We start from the raw sequence: 17,932 nt of genomic DNA, 5'->3' as shown, positions 1-17,932 counted from the left end.
AATGGAACAAATCTAAGTTCTCTGCCCTCTGAGAGGGGAAGAACAAAGCATTACTTCCTGACAAGGATTCAATACCTGAACTCATGAGGATCCCTCAGACAAATCCAAACTGAAGAACATTCTACAAAATAACTTGCCAGTAATTTTCAAAAATATCAAGGTCTTGGAGGTCAAGAAAGACTGAGGAATTGTTTGGTACTGAAGGAGTCTAAGGAGATGTCACAAGTAAATTTAACAGGTGATTCTGTGCTGCTTCCATTGTCTGTAAAGGAGATTTTAAGTGTTAATTTTCTGATTTTGATGGTTGTACTGTGGTTATGAATTCATAATCTATTCCAAGTTAAGGGGCAAGTTAGCAACTTGACTCTCAAATGATATAAAGAAAATTTCTTTGTACTGGATTTGCAACTTTTCTCTGAGTTTCAGATGGTATCAGAATAAAATGATGTATACAAAGAAAAAGAATACAACTCTTATAATTCTGTAGGTCAGGTATTCAAGTGGGACTCAGCTGAGCAGTTTTTGTGCTCCGTGTAGCAAAGGTCTGGTCACTCACTCGGCTGCATTTAGCAAGATGCTGAGCTAGAAGTTCCAATAAGTCTTCACTCACTGTCTGGCTCCTCTCTGCTCCTCCATGTGTACCACCCTCTTCCCCTGCATGGAGTGTCATCATTCAGGAGTCCAGCCCAAGATTCTTTCGGTCTGATGGCTGGATTTCCAGAGCCACAGAGGAAACAGCCAGGACTCTTAAAAGTCTCTTCACCTGGATGGTGGTTACATAGGAGTGTTCGCTTCGTAAAAAATTAATCAGGCCATATATTTAAGCTTTTGTGTACCTTATAGTATACATGAAATACTTCAATAAAAAAAGTAAAAATAAATTATAGTTACTGTTTTTCTAATTGCAGATCCTCCTTTTTCACTTTTCTACTTAACACCATGTGATGGGGCAGATTCTTCCTCGGATGAAGCGAAGATGGTAAGATAAGCATGAGTATTTGATCACCTCCCTATCCAACTCCCTACAGACACAACCTAGGCAAATATAAAATGGGTAAATTTTGACTTACTCTAGAAAATAAAGATCTCTCTCACCTCAATATCTCAAGACTCAAGGACTCTTCACTGAGCTAACATAAGAAAGAAAAGCCAACCTGTCAGCAGTATACCTTTCCCCATTTTCTGTAGGAAGAGGTAGGGAGGATAGCTTTGACTCATATCATTTTGCTTGCTGTGAGAACTGGCTGGTCCACAATGTTAGTCTCCCACCTCAGAAGAAGCTTCTTCACAGGTCTGCCCCCAGGGAAAGACATGCCTGGCCTTGCTCTCAAAACCACTCAACAAGGAGGAAGCCTGCTTGAAGACTCGCTCCAGGGAGATAGAATCTACCACAGGCTCCACTCCTGCTCAAAGGAAACAATCTGAGAATTCGAAAGAAATACATTTCTTATTTATTTATTTATTTATTTATTTATTTATTTATTTAGAGATGGAGTTTCACTCTTGTTGCCCAGGCTGGAGTACAATGGCGCGATCTTGGCTCACTGCAACCTCCACCTCCTGGGTTCATGCAATTCTCCTGCCTCAGTCTCCCAAGTAGCTGGGATTACAGACATGCACCACCACTCCCGGCTAATTTTTTTATATTTAGTAGAAACAGGGTTTCACCATGTAGGTCAAGGCTGGTCTCAAACTCCTGACCTCAGGTGATCCACCCACCTTGGCCTCCCAAAGTGTTAGGATTACAGGCGTGAGCCACCACACCCAGCCCAAGAAATATATTTCAAACAAACCCAGTTAAAATAGACTGCAACTGAATGAGTACCAAATTATTAAAAATTAAATGTGTAAATTAGATCTTGGTCAGTTTTCCCATAATGGAGAACAAACAGGCTGATGAAAATGATTAGGAAAAGGTTAGGCCGTGCGTGGTGGCCCATGCCTGTAATCCCAGCACTTTGGGAGGCCGAGGCGGGGGATCATCTGAGGTCAGGAGTTTGAAACCAGCCTGGCTAAAGTGGCAAAACCCCATCTCTCCAAAAAAAAAAAAAAATACAAAAATTAGCCGGATGTGGTGACACACACCTGTAATCCCAGCTACTCAGAAGGCTGAGGCAGGAGAATCACTTGAACCTGGGAGGTGGAGGTTGCAGTGAGCCAAGATTACATTACTGCACTCCAGGCTGGACGACAGAGCAAGACTCCGTCTCAAAAAAAAAAAAAAGGAAAAAGGTTAAAACATGAAATATAGATGAAAGTAATTTAAAAAAATGAGTTGCAGAAGGCAAAAAAAGGAAGAGAAGTAAAAATAAACAACAAAAAAGTTTATAAATAGATATGCAGTCAGGCACTGAAAAAGATATGTAGACTTGAACACATTCTAATAAAATTTATAAATTCCAAAGATAAAGAAGTTTTATATTGTTGTTGTAGCTGGGACCACAGGCACACGCCACCATGCCCAGCTAATATTTTTCCATTTTTGGCAGAGACGGGGTTTCACCATGTTTCCCGGGCTGAACATATGAATTTTGAAGGATACAAACATTCAGATTATGGCATCCACCATCATTTTACTCCCATCTCAACTGATTGCCCTGTGGCCCTCGTGTATAGCTGTTAAAATAAGGCATTCCTGCATGATTTTCCTGCGGTGGATCCCTGTTCCCCTGTTTTCTGGCTCCCTATGGATTCTTTTTTTTGAGACAGTCTTGCTCTGTTGCCCAGGCTGAAGTGCAATGGTGTGATCTCGGCTCACTGCAAACTCTGCCTCCTGGCTTCAAGCGATTCTCCTGCCTCAGCCTCCTGAGTAGCTGGGATTACAGGCACACACCACAGGCCTGGCTAATTTTTGTATTGTTAGTAGAGATGGGATTTCACCATGTTGCCCAGGCTGGTCTCAAACTCCTGACCTCAGATGATTTGCCAGCCTTGGCCTCCCAAAATGTTGGGATTACAGGTGTGAGCCACTGTACCAGCCAGAGATAATCAAATCTTAAGCAGTCCATTCTATATTCTGTAAGTTCAGCTGCTTTAGGAAAATGAATACATGGTGAGATAAGTATATGTCAGTAGTATCAGGTCACTCTTGCTTCTTTTGCTGTAAAATGAATTATTTGGACAGAAGCAATGTTGTGTGGAATACCACATTGGGGATTAAGATATTCAGTAAACCCATAGGTAGTATTGCTGGCAGAAACATAGTAAGTAGTAAAGAGAAATCCATATTCAGAATAAATGCTTACCTTTGCCTCCACCATAATGGGAAATGTTGTTAGCCCCTGAGTGTGCCGCGTTTCAAGGTCTCAGTGCTGATTTCTGTGTCACTGAGCATTGATGCGTGGGTTGTTCTCACGATATTCTTTCTTTGTTATACAATAGTAGAGTTTTTTAGCTGCCCACTTGGTTGCCCAAAATAAAAACTACATTTCCCAGCCTCACTTGCAGTTTGACCTCACAAATTAAATTCTAGGAAATAGGATGTGTAATCTCCAGTTCATGCCCTTAAGGGGAAGTAGTGGACTCCCGTCCTATTTTCTTGATTTTAGCCAGCTAAACTGTGGACTTGATTGTGGGAGCTACAGTAGCTGCCATCAACCACAAAACGAAAATTGCATTTTGAAAATGACAGAAAAGCAAGCCGGAAAGAATCAGGATCCCCAAAACTCTAAAGCCTGGATTATCTACTGGGATTTTAATTTAGTTTTAATTTTTAGAATAATTTCAACTTTTGTTTTAGATTTAGGGGATACATGTGCAGGTTTGTTACATGGGTTGATTGTCTGTTGGTGAGGTTTGGGGTATGAATGATCCCATTATCCAGGTAATGAACATATTTCCATAGGTAGTTTTTCAGCCCCTGCCTCACCTCTAGCAGTCCCCATTGTCATTCTTCCCATTCTTATGTCCACATATAGCCAATGTTTAGCTCCCACTTGTAAATACATGCAGTATTTGGTTTTCTGTTCCTGTATTAATTCACTTAGAATAATGGCCTCCAGCTGCATCCATGATTTGGTTCTTCTTTATGGCTGCATGGTATTCCATGGTATGTATGTACCACATTTTATTTATCCAGTCCACTGTTGATGGGCACCTAGGTTGATTCCATGTCTTTGCTACTGTGACTAGTGCTGCAATGAATATGTGAGTGCATGTGTCTTTTTTGGTAGAATGATTTTCCTTTGAGTATACACCCAGTAACAGGATTGTTGGGTCAAATGGTAGTTCTAAGTTCTTTCAGAAATCTCCAAATGCTTTCCATAGTGGCTGAACTAATTTACATTCCCACCAACAGTGTATGAGCCTTCCCTTTTCTCCGCAGCCTCACTAGCATCTGTTATTTTTTGACTTTTTCATAATAGTCATTCTGACTGGTGTGAGATGGTATCTCATTGTGGTTTTGACATGCATTTCTCTGATGATTAGTGATGTTCAGCATTTTTTCATAGGTTTGTTTGGTGCTTGTATGTCTTCTTTTGAGAAGTATCTATTCATGTCTTTTGTCCACTTTTTAATTGGGTTATTTATTTTTTGCTTATTGATTTAAGTTCCTTATCCTACTGGCATTTTTATATGAGAGAGAATCACACTTCATTCCTATTACTTTTGCTTTGTTTAAGCCATTGTATTTTCAGAATAATTTGTAACCTATTTTGTACAAGTACCTTGCAGTAGGAATCATGAAATCAACTTTGATAAGGGGAAGTCCATTTTGCTGAGCTCATAAATAATCTCCATTATTACCATCATAGCTTATTTGTACTTGTGCCCATTAAACATTAGAAGGCTGGAGAAAAAAGTTGACTGACATTCATTATGCAAATCCACTTGTTCACCTAATTATTTCTCTATAGGGTAGGGTAGAGAGTTGGGAGCTCATTCAAATGGGACATAAAGACGTCACATTCTGAATCTAGTCTGAGAAGCTCATATATATAGTTTACCCAAATCTCCTTGTTACTAATTCTTCCAATGAGCATTATTGCCAAGTCCCTGACCATTGGATAGCACCCATAAATCATTAGTGCTGTTCTGTTGTTGTTGTTGTTGTTTTTTGGAGGAATTTTTTGTTTGTTTGTTTTGAGACAGAGTTTCGCTCTTGTTGCCCAAACTGGAGTGCAATGGAATGATCTCGGCTCACTGCAACCTCCGCCTCCTAGGCTCAAGTGATTCTCCTGCCTCAGCCTCCCTAGTAGCTAAGATTACAGGCATGTGTCACCATGTCCGACTAATTTTGTATTTTTGGTAGAGACGGGGTTTCACTATGTTGGTCAGACCGGTCTCGAACTCCTGACCTCAGGTGATCCACCCACCTTGGCCTCCCAAAGTGCTGGGATTACAGGTGTGGGCCACCACTCCCAGCCTATTTGTTTTGTGACACAGATTCTTGCTCTGTCACCTAGGCCAGAGTGCAGTGGCATGATCTCAGCTCCCTGCAACCTCCACTCCCCAGGCTCAAGTGATCCTCCTACTTTAGCCTCCCGAGTAGCTGGGACTACGGGTGTGCGCCAACATGCCTAGCTAATTTTTGTATTATTTGTAGAGAAGCAGTTTCACCATGTTGCCCAGACTGGTATTAAATTCCTGGGCTCAAGCTATCCACCTGCCTCAGCCTCCCAGAGTGATGGGATTACAGGCATGAGCTACCGTGCCTACCTCATAAATCATTGTTTATTTTTGCCTTTGGTCTTCCATCATTCCAGGCAAAGCAGGTAACCACATTGCTGCTTGAAGTTCCTCTTAACAGGAAGGGAACTGTCTTTCAGGGCCACTTCCGGGCAGAGGTCTAATTCCATAGCAGCCTACTTCTTGCCAGCACCAGTATATATTCCAAAATCATCTGTAAATCAGGCTTGAATTTTTCCTCCTAAATTAACCAATGATACTGGATCATGAAGTCATATACATGGATTAAGGGAAGGGAGCCAGCGTACAGCATGAACTGATGCATTGGAAGAGTGAGCCACTGTGCTTTAAGGGCCTACTTCAGACGAAACTCTCGTTTTTGCTTTCACTGGATGATGAAGCACAGGTCATGCCCAACTTTACCCTATAGTGGATTAGAGAAGAAGCACCCTGTTTATGATGAGTAATCAGGCTGATTAATCATTTAGTGTCCTATGGCCATGTGAATAGTCTATCAGGTGAAGATTGAGGAGAGAATGTCTTTGTGATAAAATCCAAAGGGGCTTTGATGTGATTGTCTTATTTAGAGCTGTCCCAGATTTCTACACAGCATTCTAAATACACCATGAATACCTCAATCACCATTGTATCCTCTGGGACTCAAGGACCAGGTACTTTCATTGCAGCCGGGACCAGCTGACAGCTTCTCTTACTCTAAGCCTTATTCAACATGAATGGCATTATCAGTTACTTGGTAAAGAGGCCAGAGCAGTACACCCAATGATGGCACACATTAACTCCAAATGAAAACAATCCCACCAAGTATTGTGTATTTCCAAAAGTAGAGTTGCAAGGTGCATCAAGATATCTTTCCTTTTGGAGGAAATATACTGATGTGACCCAAATAATTAGAATCCCAGAAACTTTACTGAGGTGACAGGACTGTGCTCTTTTATGAGATGTATCTACCACTCTTTGGCACACATGACACCTGCCCACCAAGATAGTGAAAGGGTACTGCTGTCCTCGTTAGTGAAAGTAGGCTATTTCTAGTGTTCTCAGCTTACAGGTAGAGAAAAAGTGCATTTATAAGATCAATAACTATATACAATATGTGATATTTTGATTTGATCCAGTGAAGAGATCATAGCTACAATCGTCAACTCTTCCTGATTAAGCTTGTAATGCCAAGACCTATTTGTCTTTAGCAAAAGCAATGTCAAGTTCAATGTAGATAAGATGGGGATTACTACTTTCATTTATTTCAAGTATTTTAAACTCTTTCAAGCACCAGTTTCTATGATTCTTCCAGGAATGCAGCATTGCGTTTGATTTGCAGTTTTGATTGTGAGGGACCTTCTACTTGACCCTTTCTACCATAATAACACTTACTACTTGAATTAGGGTGTTAATGCTAGAATTCCACCAGCTGCTGAGTATACTATCCCAATTCTACACTCTGGAATCAGGGGAGTAACCATAGGATGGGTTTTTAAGTGTCAAGATCCCTTGAGAGATGGACTTAAGATCAACTCTATTTATGACCTGACCCCTATAAGTTGAATTCCACTAGTAATAATAATGTTCTGGGATCTCAGAGATTCATGGCAGCCCAGAGCTGCCAGTGTCCACTAATCCCTGAAAGTTATGTCTCCTCCCCCAGTGCACAGTTGTCTCAATAAGTAACACACGTTCTTTTTGGGAAAAGATAGGAGCTCTAGATTTGAAACAGTATTATGGTGAGGGGTCATGACTATTGGGGTGTCTTAAATCAGACTCCATATACCAATTCAAGGAACAGACTCAACAAAGAATTGTCCTGCATCCTGCATAATATTCAATGTTCTCCCAGATATGACTCTATGTGAAAAATTTGCATAATGATCTGAACCTAGAACCTAACACCGTTTACTATATAAACAGAAAAGCATTTTTGGGAGGTTTTAATATACACTAAATTTTCTGTAATGCAAGAATTATGTGCATACAGCTATTACTATGTTTTGTTTAAAACTTTATCAAGAGTTGTTTCATCATTTTGGAAAAATCACATCACTGACTGCAATACTGCCTGCAAAATTTTATCTTCAAAACAACACATCTGTATAAGTCTGCATGTGGAGTTGTTGTAGTCATAGTGATTCCACATATATATGCAAACACATGGCTACTTTGCTGTGTCTTCTAGTAGAGTTGTGCCTAAGAATTCACATGTAGAAATACTAATACTTTCCTTTTATTTCTTCTCTATGTTATAGTTAGGATATTAATGTTGATTTAAACAAAGGTATGGGTAGGTCGTATGAATTCATTTGAGAATTTCATTTGAGAATTTGAAATTCTTATGGAATTCGTATGAATTTCATTTGAGAATAATAAAAGTTGTGTTGTAAAAAATTATCACAAAGGGGGCATTAGGTCCATAGGGTTGAGAATCACTGTTTCATATAATACCAAGGAATTTCTCTTATCTCAATTTAACTCAGCTTAGGACACTGTTAAATCCTAGCCAACAATTAGAACTATTCTCAGCTGTTTGAGTTAGCTCACTGATTCCAGAATTTCTCATAGACACATGCCAATTGAGAAATTCAGCCTAGTCTAAAATTATGTGCCTGCCTCCTGATCTAACACCCTTAGAATCCATTGCCACACATATTCACCAGGGTTTGGATGATAAAATTAGCACTTAGAAAAAGCCAGCCCACCTGACAGTTTTTGACTGCTTTTGTCCTCACTTAAGATATATTGCAGCAGACATGATGTCTCCTAAAGCCTTGCCTTCAATGGACGCTTCCTTCAAAGTAATCACAGGTGATAATTTAAGTGTTTTGTCACTAGGTGCTTGGACTACCAATGTCTCATCCTTTTTTCATTATTGTTTTCTGATACTATTTCATAGAGAATATGTCTTCTGGCATTTTATGGAGAAGGCAAAAAAAAAAGAAATTTTCTTCTGAATAATGCTCTAGATGATTTTCAGAAGTATGTTTCATCTCACTCTCTTCTTTTGGATTGTCAGTCCACAAACGTTTAGCTAATGTCCAGAATCTACTATGTGCTGGACATTAGCTCGGTGTGGGAGGCAATAAGCCTGGCAATGTCCCTGCTCACATGGCATTTTAAAAATACTGTTCCTGACCGGTCATGGTGGCTCACACCTGTAATCCCAGCACTTCGGAAGGCCGAGGCAGGCAGATCACAAGGTCAAGAGATTGAGACCATCCTGGCCAAAATGGTGAAATCCTGTCTCTACTAAAAATACAAAAATTAGCTGGGCGTAGTGGCATGCACCTATAGTCCCAGCAACTTGAGAGGTTGAGGCAGGAGGATCTCTTGAACCTGAGAGGCAGAGGTTGCAGTGAGCCAAGATCACACCACTGCACACCAGCCTGGTGACAGAGCAAGACTCCATCTCAAAAAAAAAAAAAAAAAATACTGTTCCTTTCTTCTTGTTCTGCAGAATTGTTTCCATGGTCCACACTTAATTTTTATCTCTTTCCTCATTTCTCTCTGAGATGAAACCTTTCCAGACTTTATGTCTGTCTTATAAGTGACATTTGAGTAGATCTGATATCTAATTCTGGGTTATGCCTAAATGCCTGCTAATGTAATTCAAAGAGAATGTATCTACGATGTAAAGAACATTGTGCCGAGGGCTGGGCATGGTAGCTCATCGTGGCTCACGGAAGGGGATGAGGTGGAACATCTAATCCCAGCACTTTGGGAGGCTGATGCAGGAGGATGGCTTGAGCCCAGGAGATCAAGACCAGCTTGGGCAACATAGTGAGACCTGTCTCTACACAAAATTTTTAAAATGAACTAAGTGTGGTGATGCACCCTGCGGTCCTAGCTACTTGGGGGGCTCAGGTGGGGAAAGATTGCTTCAGTCCAGGAAGTCAAGGCTGCAGTGAGCCAGACAGTGTCTCAAGAAAAACAAAAACAAAAACAAAACAAACAAACAAACAAACAAACAAAAAAACCACTGTGCTAAGAGGTGTGGCAGATAATAATATATAATAATAGCTAACACTGAATGCTAAATAAGTGCCAATCACTTTTAAGTACTTTGCATGTACAACTTGGTTAGTCCTCACTCTATGAGGTGTGGGTGTTATTACCTGTATTCCCATTTTACAAATGAAAGAATGGAAGCATTAATAGTGACTAAGAAGCTTGCTCAAGGTCACACACCGGCAATTAAATACAGGTAGTCTGGATCCAAGACCAACTCTCTTAACTACTTCCTTGTGATAAATAAGATATTAAGTTGAAAAACATGCCTTGCCTCAAACAGCTTGCCATCAAGGGAATGCTGAGGAAATTACTAAAACTTATCAGTTGTGAAAAGAGTCAACCAAGAGTCTTGAAGTTTTTTAGAACAGCTAGCTCAGATAACAATTCTGTTTATTTTTTTCTTTTTCTCTTTCACTTTTTTTTTTCTCTAGTGATTCACTTGACAATTCATGGAATCGTGCTTCTGTATTTTCACCTTTTGGTCTTACTGCTTCTCTTTTCTACTAAAATGGAGAATTTCTTAAAGATAGAACTATATATTATTTCTCTTTTTATCTTTAGCCCCTAGCATATAATAGACGACCACACAATATAAAGACTCAATAAATTATTATATTCAAAGAAATGACAGTAATTATTCATAATTAGTATCTATGAATACATTGCACCTAGGGGCACTATAGTATTTTAGAGCTTTTGATTGAGTAAGTCCCAGTACTATTCTGGTAAGAGAGTTAGACATTATTATCCATGTTTCACAATCAACAGCTTAATTGTCAAAAGGTAAAGTGGCTTACTACAAGTTAGTCAGCAGAGGAAAAAAGAGAATCTAGGAGTTTTTTTTTTTCTTATTACAAAAAAAAGAAAGAAAAAAGATTTCCTCAAAGTTAAATTAATGCACATAAGAATATCAAAAAATATAGCAAAGATACTTTGTCAAAACCAAGCAACACTTAAACACAAAACATTAATTTATGTTAACTTTATGTAAGTTATTTTGAAAGTCAACTCTAAAGATTATGTTCAGAAACTTCTATTTATACTATTTTTGTTGTCTACACATTATTTTAATAATAAGGGCTATATCCTCCCATGAGATCTACAGGGCGGATATTAGATAAGCCACAGATGAGTTAACTTGTTTTGGCTTGAATGAGGAAATGTGGCAGCTCCAGATGCTTCCATGCTCCAAGCACATCGGATCCAGTAGGCAAGAGAAACTGGGCTAAGACTCAAAGAAGGGAGGTGTTTTCAGCCAATAACAAAGTCTACTCTTCCAGTGTTTCTGTAGGCAACGATTTTTTTTTTTTAAGAAAAATATTATTACAACATAGTTATAGATTTGTTCTTGGTAAACGAACTTCAACAAAGGATGATCCAAAAGGCTTGAATTTCTAGCTGCAGAAAGAGTTATTTTTACTCTTTGGTCTGTTCCAGTGACTTTTTTCGCTACCTTTGTTAATGGCTTCACCATCCATTGAACTGACCAAGCTAGAAACCTCAAATTCATTCTCCACAGCTCCTTCTCCCTCACCCTCATATACCACTGGTTTTAGTTTTACTCATATGCCCATTCTGTCATCTAAGTAGATATATTTATTATATCTACTTATATATCTACTATATCTACATGTATAACACATCTGTTATAACCTCCATGGCCTCTTCTAAACGTTGGGCCTCTCCACCTCTCTGGACTATATGACCATCTCCTAGATGGTTTTACTGTCCCTGATAAAGTTATTTATTTGCCTAAAAACCACCAATGGCTCACCCTCATCTACAGATCAGAATACAACCTCCTTAGCATATCTGTGCTCTCCTCAATCTGTATAATCACCTATTTTCTTCTACTTCCCTGAAAACCTCTTCTCTGTCAGTTTCTTCTCACCATTCCCCAGACATCTCCAGCATATCCAGCTTTTACATGTTTCAGTGTTTTTGTATGTGATGTTCCTTTAACTTGCAGTCCTTACTCTGCCTTCATTACATGACCAATCCTAAGGCTTCCTTTACTTCCAGCACAAATATGGCCTCTCTCTGAAAGATGTCTTCACTCCTCAAATAATTAACCACTCCCGTTTCATATTTGTGGCAGAGATTCCTGCTCCTCATTGAATAGAGTCTTTTGATGCTGCACATTTCCCAGCTCCTTTTCAGTGAGGTAAGGCCATGTGACTTCTGGTCAAAGGGCTGTGAGTGGAAGTGAGATGCGCCACTTCTGGTCCAAAACACCTAAGAGTTTGTGCATGACCCTCCAACTCTCTCTTCTCTTGGCAAGTGTAAAGGTCTTGTGATGGGATGGTAAAACCACAAGATGGAAATGACCTAAACAGACCACATGTAGGGAGCTGCTCTGAGAAGTCCTCTGATCCTGCATTAGACTTCATGTAAGCAAGAAATAAACTTTTGTTGGTTAAGTCACTGAGCTTTGGGGTTTATTCACTACCACAGTGTAAACTCCCCTAACCAGCCTAACTCAACATCCTACATATCTCTATTTAGCCTTTTGTCTTACAAAACTATAATAATGGATATTATTCTGTATTGTTAACCCCAAGGTCAGGCACTACACCTTATTTAGCATCTAACACGGTGTTATAAAGAATACTGAACTTGAAAACTTGACTCTGCATCTTCAAACTTAATTTCCAAACCTGTCCTCCTTCCAGTGCTTCTAATCTCAGTAAATGGCATCATCACTAACCCAGTCACTCAATCCAGAATATAGAAGTATATTTCTTATGTCTTTTCAAGCTTCTAAAGTCAGAAAAGACTTTGGAGGTTCTTATTCTACCTCCCAAGTATATCTTAAGTTTGCCATGTTTCTCCATTCTTTCATTCACCACTTTCTACCTCTTACTGGAGTGGTAGCCACCAGCTTTCTTTATATTTATATGTATATATATACACACGCACACATACATATAGAGACAATATATATACGCACACACACACGCACATGTATAAGCTTTCTTTGTATATACACTTATGTAACATTATTAGGTAAATATATATGTGTATTAACTTCAATAGCTTTTGGGGTATAAGTGGTTTTTGGTGACACAGATGAATTGTATAGGGGTGAAGTCTGAGATTTTAGTGCACCTGTCACCCAAGTAGTGTACATTAAACACAATATGTAGTTTTTTTTTTTTTTTTTTTTTTTTAGAGACGGAGTTTCGCTCTTGTTGCCCAGGCTGGAGTGCAATGGCGTGATCTCGGCTCACCGCAACATCCACCTCCCAGGTTCAAGCAATTCTCCTACCTCAGCCTCCCGAGTAGCTGGGATTACAGGCATGCACCACCACGCCTGGCTAATTTTGCATTTTTAGTAGAGACGGGGTTTCTCCATGTTGAGGCTGGTCTCAAACTCCTGACCTCAGGTGATCTGCCCACCTCGGCCTCCCAAAGTGCTAGGATTACAGGTGTGAGCCACCGCGCCTGGCCTGTAGTTTTTTTTTTTTAATCTTTCTTTCCACTCCCACTCACTCCCCTTCTGAGTCTTCAAAGTCCATTATACCACTCAGTATGCCTTTGGGTACCCATAGCTTAGCTCCTATTTATAAGTGAGAACATGCAGTATTTGGTTTTCCACTCCTGAGTTACTTTACTTAGAATAATGGCCTCCAGCTCCACCCAATTCATTGCAAAAGACGTAATTGTGTTCCTTTTTATGGCTGAGTAGTATTCCATAGTGTATATATACCACATTTTCTTTATCCACTCATTGGTTGATGGGCACTTAGGTTGGTTCCATATCTTTGCAATTGTGAATTGTGCTGCGATAAACATATGTGTGCAGGTGTCTTTTCGATGTGACTTCTTTTCCTTTGGGTAGATACCCAGGATTGGAATTGCTGGATTGAATGGTAGATCTACTTTCAGTTCTTTAAGAAATCTCCATACTGTTTTCCATGGAGGTTGTACTAATTTACATTCCCACTAGCAGTGTATAAGCATTCCCTTTTCATCACACCCATGTCAACATTTATTGTTTTTTAACTTTTTTTTTTTCTGCTGGGTGTGGTGGCTCACGCCTGTAATCCTAGTGCTTTGGGAGGCCGAGGAGGGCAGATCTCGAGGTCAGGAGATTGAGACCATCCTGGCTAACATGGTGAAACCCAATCTCTACTAAAAATACAAAAAATTAGCTGGGCGTGGTGGCGGGCACCTGTAGTCCCAGCTACTTGGGAGGCTGAGGCAGGAGAATGGTGTGAACCCGGGAGGTGGAGCTTGCAGTGAGCCAAGATTGCACCACTGCACTCCAGCCTGGGCAACAGAGCAAGACTCCGTCTCAAAAAAAAAAAAAAAGAAAAAGAAAACTTTTTTTTTTTTTTTTGGCTGAGATGGAATGTCACTCTGTAGCCCAGACTGGAGTGCAATGGTGAGATCTCAGTGCACGGCAACCTCCGTCTTCTGGGTTCAAGCGATTCTCCTGCCTCAGCCTCCCAAGTAACTGAGATTACAGGTGTGCACCACCAGCTAATTTTTGTATTTTTAGTAGAGACGGGGTTTCACCATTTTGGCCAGGCTGGTCTCGAACTCCTGACCTCAGGTGATCCGCCTGCCTTGGCCTCTCAAAGTCCTGGGATTACAGGCATGAGCCACTGTGCCTGGCCAGTTTTTTAACTTTTTAATAATGATCATTCTGGCTGGGGTAAGGTGGTATCTCATCGTGGTTTTAATTTGCATTTCTGTGATTAGCTATGTTAATCACTTTTTCGTATGTTTGTTGGCCATTTATACATCTTCTTTTGAGAAGTGTCTATGCATGTCATTTGCCCAATTTTTGATGGGATTATTTGTTTTTTTCTTGCAGATTTGTTTGAGTTCCTTGTAGATTCTGGATATTAGTCCTTTGTTGGATGCACAGTTTGCAAATATTTTCTCTCATTCTGTGAGTTGTCTGTTTAATCTGATGATTGTTTCTTTTTCTGACCAGCTGTCTAAATAGCTCTCTTCTATTACTTCTTTGTGATTCATTTTTTTTTTTGCAATAAGACAAATGTTTTTTAAAATTTACAAATATTATATTATTTCCATGCTTAAATAATTCCCAGTTGTTTAGTATTTAGTATTCCTTTCAATAATTTCCAGTAGTGGCTGTATTTCTTACATCATATACCATCTTACTTTATTTTAATTGTTTATTTAAATTTTTGTCCTTCTCATTAAATTTCAAGTGTGTTCAGGGCATAGCATAGCCCTGTCTTGCCTATTCACTGCTATATTTCCAGCTTCTGACACAAAACAGGCAGTAAATAAGTATTTGTTGAATGAATGAATGAATGAATGAATGAATACCGGGAAAATAGTATATAGTCAATAGGAGTTTATTGAATAGATAAGCAACCACATGTCTTCAAGCAGGTATGAATTTTTCCATACATTCTGAAATATTTTATCAGCATATATTTTTACTTGGAACACTCTTTCTTTTATGCTAGCCCACAGTCCTTGCAACCTTTAAAATTCTAATTCATGGCTGACTTATTCACTCATTCATTGGGGGTGGAAGCCCTTTGCATATTAATTCATACCCACTTTATACATTTGAGTTATATAATATGAATTAAGCTTTTGTTATTTTGTAAATGTGCTTGAATAATTTTTACACTTACATACTCTATCTTCTAGACTAAATTATAGATTCCCCTACAATTGAAACCATGATCCCTATTTGTTTTGAAACTCTTCCCTCTCCTCTTACCTGTAACCTCCAGGTACTTAGCATGGTGTTCGGCATTTAGAGATCAATTTATTGAAGGATTGGCAAGGGTTAGTTTGTAAGAGTGAAAGCTGGATGGGAGAAATGCTCAGCAGACAGATACTGGAATGGATCCTGGCTTTGCCTCGAGGGAGAAATGAACTTCGGGGAGGCTTCTAAGGCATGAGTCAGAGGTACAAGGTGTTTGGTGCTCATTGTCTTAATTTTGCTGGGCTCTATCCCAAGATTCATTTTTTTTAACAACTCAGTCAATCATACTTTCATGTATGTATGTATGTATATATGTATGTATTTATTTATTTAAGACAGGGTCTCGCTCTGTCACCCAGGCTGAAGTGCAGTGACAGGATCTCGGCTCACTGCAACCTCCACCTCCCAGGCTCAGGCAATTTTCCTGCTTTAGTCTCCGGAGTAGCTGGGACTACAGGCATGTGCCACCACACCCGGCTAATTTTTGTATTTTTAGTATAGACAGGGTTTCGCCATGTTGGCCAGCCTGGCCTCAAACTCCTGACCTCAGGTGATCTGCCTGCCTCAGTCTCCCAAAGTAACAACTCAGTCAGTCATACTTAACAGGCCTTTGATATATGTAAGACACACTAAAAACAAAAATGGAGAAGAAAAATGTTTCTCTAATGTTCTTTTAAATTGTATTGAAAACCTACAATATCCGAGGTAAATTGCATTTACTTATTAGAAATAAGTTAATGTTAAGATTTAATTTATCTGGCTGGGCGCATGGCTCATGCTTGTAATTCCAGCACTTTGGGAGGCCAAGGTGGGCAGATCACCTGAGATCAGGAGTTCAAGACCAGCCTGGCCAACATGGTGAAACCGGTCTCTACTAAAAACACAAAAATTAGGTGGGTGTGGTGGCATGCATCTGTAATCCCAGCTACTTGGGAGGCGAGGCAGGAGAATCGCTTGAATCCAGGAGGCAGACGTTGCAGTTAGCCAACATCGTGCCACTGCACTCTAGCCTGGGCGACAGAGGGAGACTTCGTCTTAAAAAAAAAAAAAAATTGGTCTTTAACTTCAGGTAATCTGGAATATAAGAAACATACCATCTGAATGAAGTCAGGCATACCTGCAGATGTACTCTTTGTATGTCACTGGTCATGGCCCTGTTCTGCTGTGCTAAGAGAGACTCCTTGCTTGGCAGTTCTGCTGTGGCAGTGGGAAACACACTCCATTTTCTGTAGCCTCAGTGCTGCATGTAACTATATAACTAAGGATGGTGCCTAAGACCAATCAAGGGGACAGCCTGATAACAATGATTCTTTCATGTGCTCAAGAGACATTGAAATGATGTCTTTTTTTTGTGTGTGTGTGAGACGGAGTATCGCTTTGTGAGGCTGGAGTGCTGTGGCATGATCTCAGCTCACTGCAACCTCTGACTCCCTGGTTCAAGCGATTCTCCTGCCTCAGCCTCCTGAGTAGCTGGCATTATAGGCATGCACCACCACGCCCAGCTAATTTTTTGTATTTTTAGTAGAGACGGAGTTTCACCTTGTTGGCCAGGATGGTCTTGATCTCCTGACCTTGTGATCTGCCTGCCTCAGCCTCCCAAAGTGCTGGGATTACAGGCATGAGCCACCTTGCCCGGCCTTTTTTTTTTTTTAAATTGAGATGGGAGTCTTGCTGTGTCACCCAGTCTGGACAATGGCATGATCTCGGCTCACTGCAACCTCACCCTCTCGGGTTCAAGCAATTCTCTTACCTCAGCCTCCTGAGTAGCTGGGACTAAAGGCATGCACCACCAAGCCAGCTAATTTTTGTATTTTTAGTACAGATGGAATTTCACCATGTTGGCCAGGCTGGTCTTGATCTCCTGACCTCAGGTGATCCGCCTGCCATGGCCTCCCAAAGTGCTGGGATTACAGGCATGAGCCACCATACCCAGCATGATGTCTTTATAATGAGTGTCTTAAGAAGGAAGTTCCAGCATAAGAAATATTCCAGTATTTCAGAATAATGGTAAAGCTATCCTGTTGCTTAAAATCATCCTATACACAAAATAAGGGAAAAGTACTATTCTTAGTTTGTGCACCTAACCTCCATGAAAATGTTCAAATGTCATACATATTGGGCAAAGAAAATCCATTCTTATAATTACTAAAATTAAACATCAAATACATAAAATTATAGCATTTCAGAGCTGAAATATACCTTAGAGCTACAGGCACACAGGATTTTGGCATTTTGTTGTTGTGATTAATTACTTGAACTTTACTGAGTTACTAAGGAGCTACTTTTAATGGTATATTTTAGAGGGCAGTGATTACTGGATTCTGACACACTTTGGCATTTTAGGATATAACTTACTTTTAGTTTCCACACTGATTTAGAAAAAAAGCAGGCTCATCTTTTGTACACACAAAGGGTCACAATCTCTGAGATGTAGCTGGTTCATTTTGTGTCTACTGAAATCTGGAAGGTAGTTTTTAACAATTGTATTAGTCAGTTTGGGCTGCCACAATAAGTACCATAGACTGGGTGGCTTAAACACAGAAACATATTTTCTCACAGTTCTGGAGGGTGGAAGTCTAAGATAAG

Source organism: Symphalangus syndactylus, chromosome 19 (genome assembly GCF_028878055.3).
Source record: "Symphalangus syndactylus isolate Jambi chromosome 19, NHGRI_mSymSyn1-v2.1_pri, whole genome shotgun sequence".
In the NCBI taxonomy this organism is placed as follows: Eukaryota; Metazoa; Chordata; class Mammalia; order Primates; family Hylobatidae; genus Symphalangus; species Symphalangus syndactylus.
The sequence above is the reverse complement of the archived record's forward strand: the minus strand, read 5'-3'. Positions refer to the sequence as shown.